We start from the raw sequence: 9,915 nt of genomic DNA, 5'->3' as shown, positions 1-9,915 counted from the left end.
ACACTGGTTTCAATCTATGAAAGGAAGTAACTAACTATTGCACACGGCATGACGTTCAAAACAATAACGAACAACATTCTCTCAACCATGCAAGGATTTTGAGATGGTTTCCTCTAGCACCTCTCTATCAAAATAAAATTAGAGACCACGCATTTGTCTTGATTTTATCCAGTAACAAGAAATATTGGGAGCTGTCACATTTTGTTTTTGTTTTTAGTATTGTGTGGAGGCTGCGCGAACGCGAGCCTCCGCTGCCACAAATTATGATGTGCACTCTCCTAAGTGGGAGATGCTAGGTAAACCCTCCTCCCAAGGGCAATAGAGGTGGCCTTCCTAGGCCATCGACCTTCGTGATCATCGATTCACTTCGCCCAGGTAAGTATGTTTTGTTACTTTCCATCTTCCCCTTCTATACCCCTTCCTTTTATCACTCTCATCCACCCTTTGCATGTGGGATATAGCCCTACCATATTAATATCCAATCAATTGTTTCCTCTCTAATTTCCTACTTCATTATTATTATATTCAATATATGGCCCTCATTTCTAGTGACATGCTAGTGCTGCTCTTTATTATTGTGGATGTTTGCCTTTCCGCACAGTAATTCTTGGGGTTGGATATGCACCTATCTACGCAATAGTTCTTGGGGCTAGGTGCAAGATCTTGGTAACTTTAGCCCCAATGCTTTGCGCAATCGGTGGGACCATCTGCCAAAGGCATGTTGTCGATAGGGAGATCACATGTTCAAATCAAGGTGAGTCCCTTAGAGTTATGAGTAACTCTTACGATTAGTGGTTCGCGCCATTCCTCATCCAGATGTTATGGGGAAGAAGGGGGATCCTCCAAAGGCTTCCTTCATCTCTACACACACACACACACAAGTAACTCCGCATGAGACAACACTAACACAACCGACAGTGAACCAAAAAGCAAATTAGTCTAAAGCCAAAAGGTGGGAAGAAGATAAGAAAGAAAGAAAAAATCCAAGGTCAACTAGGGATAACGTTTTTACGAATTTTACACTTCGATAAGAGCAAGCGGGAAAAGTTATTGTGATTCTTGACGCTGCAGATCCTTCCAATTTAGAGATTGAAAATTTTTATAAGACAATCATCCAGGATTGGAACAAGAGAACAAGGGCAGTAAAATGGAATAAAAAAATCCAAAGTCAACTAGGGATAACGTTTTTACGAATTTTACACTTCGACAGGGGCAAGTGGTAAAAGTTGTTGTGATTCTTGACCCTGCAAATGCTTCCAATTTAGAGATTAAAGATTTTTATAAGGCAATCATCCATGATTGGAACAAGAGAACAAGGGCAGTGAAACAAAACACCCTCCTCAATTCCCATTTACTGGGCAGAAATGGTAGAACACCAATGCCTCAAACTTTGTTGCAATCATGATGGGTAGCAATTTCCCTAGGCACAAATGTAAAGGACATGAACTATTTCAAGCACGTGTTTCCTTCAAAGGCCAATCGTGCTACACTCCTGACCTCGAGTTCCAATCACTAGGGCCCTCCTCCTTGGGAATAACCAACTTTAGAAGCTCCTCGTGAGGATCCTCAAACTTTCCTCTCTGCCTTATCCAACATTTTTTTGCACCCCAAACTTTTGAAGTTGATTTTTTATGTAAAGAACTACAAGGTGATTGTTTTCATTCGCCACGACGGCACCCATAATTTTATCCATAGGAGAGTGGCAGAAGAAACCAATTGTTATGTCCACGTCATGCATGGATTTCGTTCAAGTTAGTCGTTTTTAGTGGGGTCACTTAAAATTGCTCAAATCTAGTAGTAATCCACATGAAATAATTGTGGTGACTAACTTGTCTAGCCATGTAGTCACTAATCTCTCATTTTGTAAGTTAGTGAAGTGTGGAGGGCGATGTGAAACCTCATATCACAGGCTAGTAGCTCAAATCTCACATGTTTGCTGTTGAAATGGGTGATTATCAAACAATGCTCGGTGTCAAATGATCACATGCTTTGGGGCATGTTACAATTGATTTTAAGCAATTATACATGATCTTCGATAAGGAAGGGCACGAGCATGCACTCAAGGGGATTAAGTTTGGCTCCCTCGAAATCATCAAGTCTTCTCGTATGGAGAAGCTATCGGAGAAAGGCCACTCCAATTTTACTGCCCAATTCAATGTCATATGAGTTGTGAGTGGTCCCCCACAAGAGATTCCTAATGATTTGCATATGGTACTAATTAAACATCGATTGGTATTTGAAACGTCATGTGCATTGCGACCTTCATGTGGTGAGCATGGCCATGTCCTCCTCTCGGTTCTAGGTGGTCAACCACCCAATATGTGTCCCCGTAGACACCCACTTGCATAGAAAAATGAAATGGAAAATGACCATTCATGAACTATCAGAGACTGGAGTCATACATCCCAATAAGATCCCTTCCTCACTAACTGTGGTCTTGGTATTTGAGAATGAAGTTAGTTGGCACACGTGCCTTGGCTTTTGGGCTCCCAACCAGTGGATCACCAAAGACAAATTTGCTAGATTGGTTATCAATGATCTCTTAGATGAGCTTCATGGAGACGAGTTCTTCGTTGACCTGGACCTTTACTTAGGATACCACCAAACATGGATGAAGGAAATAGACATCCCTAAAACAAACTTTCACACACATGAATGCGATTATGATTTTTCAGTGATGCCCTTTTGACTTTGTAGTGCTTCGTCCACCTTTAGGAGCCTCGTGAACAAGATTTTATGACCCTTCCCGTGCAATTTTGTGCTTGCATTCTTTAATGATAGCTTGATCTACAAAAAAACTATGGACTCCCATGTGCAACATGTTGATAGGCCCTATAACTCCTTGAAGTCCACCAGTTGATCCTTACACATTCTGGCAAAGATGTCTTTGGGGCTTCAAAGGTCAAATACTTCTGTCACATTGTCAACAAGAAGGCCCCGCAAGTGGACCCAAAGAAAGTTTCTAGCTACATAGGATTAGCCACAAAATAAGACCTCGAAGACCTTGCACGGCTTCCTGGGACTAACATGCTACTAAAGCAAGTTTGTGAATAACTATGGTAACCACCTTAACAACCGTGCTAAAAAAAAGTGCGTTTGTGTGGAATAACGTTGCCAAGCAGACCATCATATTTACAAAGCACATCAAAACTCCGTGAATAGGATTGCACATACAAATGCTTCACACCAAAGTAGCTATTCTCTACACACTTAAGGACAATTTGGTTCTGGCTCAAAAAATGGCATGAAACAAAAAGCTGACTGGCATCGCTCTAAGAAGGGGACTAGGTGTTTCACCTTCAACCCTATAAATAAGCAACTCTCGAAGACAAAAACCATCAGAGGCTCTCACTAAAATTCTAGGGACCTTATTAGACCCTCAGGTAGATTGGACAAGGTTCTTGCAAATTGGATCTCACAACCCACTTCAAGATACATGTCGTGTTTCATGTGTCTTGTTTGAAGATGAAAGTGTGATTGGACCACAAAGTGCAAACTAGTCCATTTGAACTTGATGAAGAAGGGTCCATTTGGATAAAGCCAGAAGTAGTATTGGCCACCATTTAATGTCGACTATAATACCACATCATTTGAGATGTATATATCTAATGGAAAGATATGCAGCCAAAATATGGCACATGGGAATAAACTATCTCTCTCATACGCCAAAGTGTTGACTTCTATTGTAAATCTACTATCTCTCTCTCTCTCTGCTGAACTATTGAAGAACATATAAGAAGAATTGATCAAGGGTTTCCCCACATTGGGGTTTGTCCTTGGCTAACGCCACATATTATGTCCTCTTGTCTTAGCTTGTCTTCTGTGATTTATGTTTATGTTCTATATGCAGTTTAATTTAATGTTGATGTGATTGCTAATTTGGAAAAGATATTGAGCTAATTGTGAAAGCTGAAATAAATTGCTCTAAGCATAGAACATACCTAAAATTAACATGGTATCAGAGCTAAGGTGAAGAAAAAGCCTAAGCAAAAGTGAAAGAGAAATCATCGGAGACAATTGGGAAAGGACAATAGGATCAGTGGATTCCTCATCCCTCTTCAAATTCACCAAGGGTGAAGTTGAAGCAAAGTCTATTATTAGAATGGCACAACGGAAGCTTCTGATGGCCTACCTAAAAATCACTTCAATGGGAAGTCCAGATCTAAGGGTGGAAGGAAAGGCAGATGCCTTGCTTGCAATAAGTTCGTCCATTATGCGAAGGAGTGTCCAAATGGCAGGGACACATCTCTTGATGAAGATAACAATCATTCCAGGGACATATTCAATGATCAGAGGAATGATAGGTAATGCAGGTCATCAAGGAAATGACTGACTCTTCAAAGAAAGCAAGGAACCCCAAGTATGAAGAATCAAATGTTGTTTCTGATAAGATAAAGAAGCATTATCTTGTATTGGCCCTATCCTTCAGATTGTATGGGAATTTGGCTTATTGATTGTAGTGTTCAAGGCACTTCATCGGATAGAAGGGTGATCTCTCTAATTTACTAGAGATGGAAACAATCGTGGCATTATACTTGGAGCCGATGCCATCTATCCCGGAAAGGGTGTAGGGAATGTTACCCCTCAATTGAATTAGGGTAACTTGATTCATTTACGAAAATCTCTTTATGTACCTGATTGCAAGAAGAACTTGGTGTCCATTTCAGTAATGGAAGTCAAAGGTTTCAAGGTGGCATTCATCGATGGAAAGGTATGTGTTTGAAAATGAATTTTTCAAAGATGCTTTTAGTCATGGATTCAGGGTTTTGGCAATTTGTATCAAGTTGCAGGATGGTCCATTGGGGATCATGTTAGTTGACATATCTCATCTATAGCACCAAAGGTCTACTTATTATAGGACCTTACCCGATGTGAGTTAGATGGTGACTAGGATGCCTGAATTCAAAAAGAGCATGAAGGTACATGTCTGAGATGTACCAGAGGAAAATCTTACAAGGGAACCATTCCTCTCATGTAGTAGGTCCACATGTTTGGAACAACCCGAGGGGTTTGAGATTCATGATCAAGAATCTCATGTATGCAGGTGGAATAAAGCCCTCTATGGCTTGAGGCAAAACACCCTGGGCGTAGTATGAGAGGATTAATAGCTGTCTGATGAAGCTGAGATTCACTAGGAGTGAAGTCGATCGAAACCATTGCTTGAAGGTTGTGGATAATAGACCTCTCATACCGAACATTATGAGGATGACCTCTTTCTAACATGTGTAGACCTTTTCATTTACAGAAGTAAGAGGGAGTTGGATTCCAGATTTGGAATGGTGAACTGCAAGCTTGTGACTACCTCGATGGAGGTTAACTTTAAGAAGTTATGTGGTAGTGATGCCAGACCAGATTTGGGAAATGCCTCTGAGTTTCACAAACTCATACTAGCATTGATGTTCTTGGTGAACTTCCGTCTGGACATATGTTTTGCAGTTAGCACGATGAGCTCATATATGGTTGAGCCTCACTAGATTAGTGCCAAGAATCTTTTGAGATATCTTCAGGGCACAATCCCTCATGGATTGAGATACACTGCCAGAAATGTGAAGCTACATAATTATTCTGATACTAACTGGGCAGGCAGTGTAGAGGATTGCAAGAGCACTTCTAAGTGCTGGTTCACTTTGGGTTCTGTTCGATATCCTGGATGAGCTGGAAGCAAAAGTCGGTTGATATAAGCACCACTGATATCGAATACATAGCTACGAGTATGATATCGTGTGAAGCTGCTTGGTTGTGGAAGCTCTTTAGCGAGCTGTTCGTACACATGATGGATACCACTGGGATCCTCTGTGTCAACCAGGGGGGATTCGATTGTTAAGGAATCCCGTATTCTATGATTGCTCCAACATATAGACATTAGATACTACCTTATCTAGGATATGGTACGTCAATGATCGAGGAGGCTCTATCGCATTGAGACTGATGTACATGTCGTAGAAATTTTGTCAAAGCCCCAGGGAAAGGTCAAATTTGTGAATTTCCCGAACGACTTGGAGTCGTTGAGAGACCTTCTTATAAAGGTACTACATGATGCATGCATTGAGCTCTGGGAGCTTTGGGGGACTTGGGGTACTGCTTGGAGCAATAAGAGACCATAGGGTGACTCACCCTCCCCTAATGGTGCACCGTGTACAAGGTGAATGGCTCAGCCTTCCCCTGTGATACCCCAAGGCGACTTAGGGACAAGATGAATGGTTCTCTTGTCGAGGCATCCTACCCATGCAGTCTAGGAATCATGGGAAGTACCTCTCACTTGGCCAATGAGCAGGGAAATGGGGTTAGGGACCATAATAGTACTATCAATGGACGCATCGTTGTATCTACCATACTCCCTATGCTAGGATGACCTCCATTGATCTGGGATCAATATGAGTGTTTTGAGACACTCTCTTGTGATATTGATTTGGGATCAACAAAACTGACTTCAGGTCAGTAGAGAATGGCATGATATATTCTCGATCAATTCTTCTTCTTCATGGTTCAGCAAAGCAGAGCAGTGCATGGCACTGATGGTAGAGATAGTACAATCGGACATATGGATCAACGGATGGAGTTCTCCCTAGTTGAGAGGGAGTGTTAAAATTGGAAACTAGTGCCAAACTCCATGTGGGTCATCTTATTTATGGCAGCTGATATTTTTCTTGGATCCCTCTCATCGAGAGGTGTAGGATTGATCTAAAGATCATCCGATTCCGATAAGTATTCATGGAGTTATGAATTTAATTGTGTTATAAGACAATTCGACTAGGTTGGCCAGCAACCAAACTTCCCCCACTTGTGCTAAACATTTTAGTATAAATAGAGGTGGCCTTCAAGTCATTTTCACACTCACACTCTTGTGATCTCTCTCTTCATTCTATTTTGGGTTTTGATGAAGGAGAGATCTAGGGGGAGTGCCCTAGGCTCTACGCTGCCCTAATGAAGAAGCCCTAATGTAGTCAATGAAGAAGCCTTAACGCAATCATGGAGGAGACTTCTATAGTGAAACAAGGAGAATTTCTAACTACCCTAAACACAGGTCTAGAAGAGACCCTAAGCAATTGTCCTTAAAAGCCCTAAACGTTGTCCTAGGAAAAGACATCTAACTGCAAAGAAAGGAGGGTCATGTTGTGCCCTAGCCGCAGAGAATAGAAGGACTAACACAACACTATAACGCATATGAATGATGTATAAAGGAGGCCTCAACGTACCCTAGCCGCTGCCAAGGATGAGGCCTAATTAGACGTGGAAGACATGCCCTAAGTGTTGATCTATGAGGCTAAATCCGCAGTTTAGTTTGTGCCCTAGTCATTGTCCAGGTGTGCCCTAACCGCAGGCCTTACTCCGTAGCAAAAGAAGGACTAGATGTCGCCCTACATCCATTGTTGAAGAAGGATCCTATACGCTGAATAGAGGAAGCCCAATCATGTGTTCAACGTTGTTTTGGGACAACAAATTGCACATGAAGGAGTGCAAGGTCAGAACCTTAATCTAAGTTCTGGATGGATAGTTTGTGTTGGGTTAGTACTGAGAGCCCTTGGTCAATGAAGTGTCAAGTAAGAAATTACCATGTGTGGGCAAATATCTTCAGTATAAGGTTATGACTGTGTTGTATGTTATCTTGTGAACACATGACAGTGATATCTTCAGTTTGATGTATGGCATGTCAGATATATATATTTTGATTGTTTCTATATATGCATTCTAATACTTCTAATAATAAAATTTATAATACATTTTTTTCAATGAAATAAAATTCTTCATAAATTAAAATAGTATATGAGTCACTTAAATTTTGAATTTAAATTAATTTCCAATATTAGAGTTTCATATTTTTTTTCAAAGTTTTTTGTTTTTTGTTTTGTTTTTTTTTTTTTTTTTTAACACAATCGGTTACTTTTTATATATTGCAAAAAGAAAAAAGAAGGGAAAGGAAGCTAGTTCCTTGTACAATCAGGGGAGGGCAAGTTCAAAAGTAGTGCGCAAATGGGAGCGTAGTCCCCACAGCTACTTTTGCCGCCCTGAATCCCAAAACTTCAAAAAGAAGGTACTGTTGTCGAGAAACTGATCTGTGGGAAAACTTTCCGAATTTAACTTGAAAACCAAAGCCTCACTCAGAGACCAAACCCGCACTTAACTTTGGAAAAGGCGGAAACAACCAAAACCCATAAGCCTCGAAAATTCGATTATACACAAACACACGAGATATAACCATTTTCACTTTTCTAAGCCTTGGTGCGGAATTCCATGCAAAACCTCCGTCAGCTCTGACTAGTCAAACAACATGCACGACACACCACCACCGTCGATCCACACTCGATAGATCCAATGGCTGGCACGGATATCGGGCGGGCAAAGTGCATGGAGAATACCCACCCGATAAAGTGGTATTCTCACGCCACCCTCTTGCAACGTGTCCATCAGTGAGTGGAATCGGGTGGTCTTCACCTGAAACCGCTTACCACTTATGCGCTGCCCGAAATACCATACCTACTTTAAATACCGCCTTTTTCCTTTGACTAACTCTCGAGCAAGATAGCGCCCGATGGTCATAGATCTGCCTCCATCAACGGATGCGACGACATTTCTGAGATCCTCTTCTGCTGCAACTGGAGTTGATTCTCGACCATTGATCTCCGCGATCCAACGGTACCAGTGCGATAACTCTTCATATGTTTCCTCACTCTTACTTTGTGGTATTTCTTCTTTGTTCTGTGGTTTTTGGTCCTGGTTTATTGCTCTCTGTTGAAGAGAGGCTTGTCGCTGTTGAATGCCAAGCTGTCTCAAGTCGCCTAGGAGCCTGCGCAAGTGCATGTGGAGCATGGAGTACTTTCTTGATCCTCATACTAGGTGTGGGGGTCAAGGGATACTTTCTTCATAAAGTTCATTATTCTCTTTGACAATCCCGACTGGCCTGTCAATTGCTTTGTTGGCATGGCTATCAACATCCTTATTTTGGTTTCTTAGGACATGTTTTAAGGTTGTATTTCCCAGAATTTCAAAACTTGTTTTGATCCTTTGATAGATTTTGTTGAGGGCTATGCTTTTGAAGTCCCTTTTGGCATCCAGGGTGGCTATTATGATAGCTGAGTCCTTTATTATTATAGGGTCCTTGATTGCGTTTTTGTTTAAAAGCCTTGTGCCTAGGAGAAGGTTGTATGCTTCAGCCCTGTTGTTTGTCATTTCTCCCAAGCTCCATTCATAGGTTATTATTTTGTTTCCATTTTGGGTCTAGAATAACTTCGCCTGCCCCAGCTTTACCTGGATTATTTTTTGCAGCTCCGTAAAAAAAAGAATGTGTCTCTTCTGTTCTTTTGTCCATTCTGTAAAATCTTTATCCTCCAATCTTAATTTCCATTTCTTGTTTGGGTGAGGTTCTTTATTTTTTGCTGTAGCTTCTACTTTAGCTTTGTTTTCTAACATTGCTTTGCTGTACCAGTCTTTCTCTTCTTGCTATAAATTGTTTTGGTCCATTTTTGAGATTCCGTTTGTACTTATGATCTCTACAACTTGGCTCCAAGCTTTTGCTAGGATCTTGCCTAGATTTGGCTTTTGTTCTTTGAAAATGCATTTGTTTCGGGTTAACCAAATTTGCGAACATAGGATTGAAGGGAGACATCTCCATATCCTATTTATTGTTGCCTTTTTTTCTTTGTATATGGATAGCTTTTGTCTCAGTTTTTATGAAGAGTTGTCAACTGAATTGTTGGGTTTATGTTTATTTCTAAAGGGCTTGTTGCCTATTTCCAGCACACTCTTTGTCACTGTATAGTTAATGAGAGTGTTGAATTGTTTCTTCCTCCTTTTGACACATGACCCATTTTGAGGGCCCTTGTAATCCTTTTTATTTTTATTTTCAAAGGTAAGAATTTTTCCCTTTGAGGAGGTTCCTCCATTTGAAGAATTTAATTTTGGGTAGACTCTCTGAGT

The 9,915-nt window shown here is 40.9% G+C and overlaps 1 non-coding gene across 1 annotated transcript; it reads right to left on the bottom strand.

Moving 5' to 3' along the window:
* Window positions 1-223: 223 nt before the first annotated feature.
* LOC149205644 (U1 spliceosomal RNA) lies at window positions 224-383 on the bottom strand. Its single transcript, XR_016253147.1, has one exon. It is a non-coding gene; the product is annotated as a U1 spliceosomal RNA (small nuclear RNA).
* Between the last annotated feature and the right edge of the window lie 9,532 nt (window positions 384-9,915).

The sequence above is a fragment of the Pinus tabuliformis genome, chromosome 1_2, assembly GCF_031772625.1.
Source record: "Pinus tabuliformis cultivar Carrire ecotype Pingquan chromosome 1_2, CPIR1, whole genome shotgun sequence".
Lineage (NCBI taxonomy): Eukaryota > Viridiplantae > Streptophyta > Pinopsida > Pinales > Pinaceae > Pinus > Pinus tabuliformis.
This window is presented reverse-complemented; position numbering and strand designations above follow the sequence as displayed.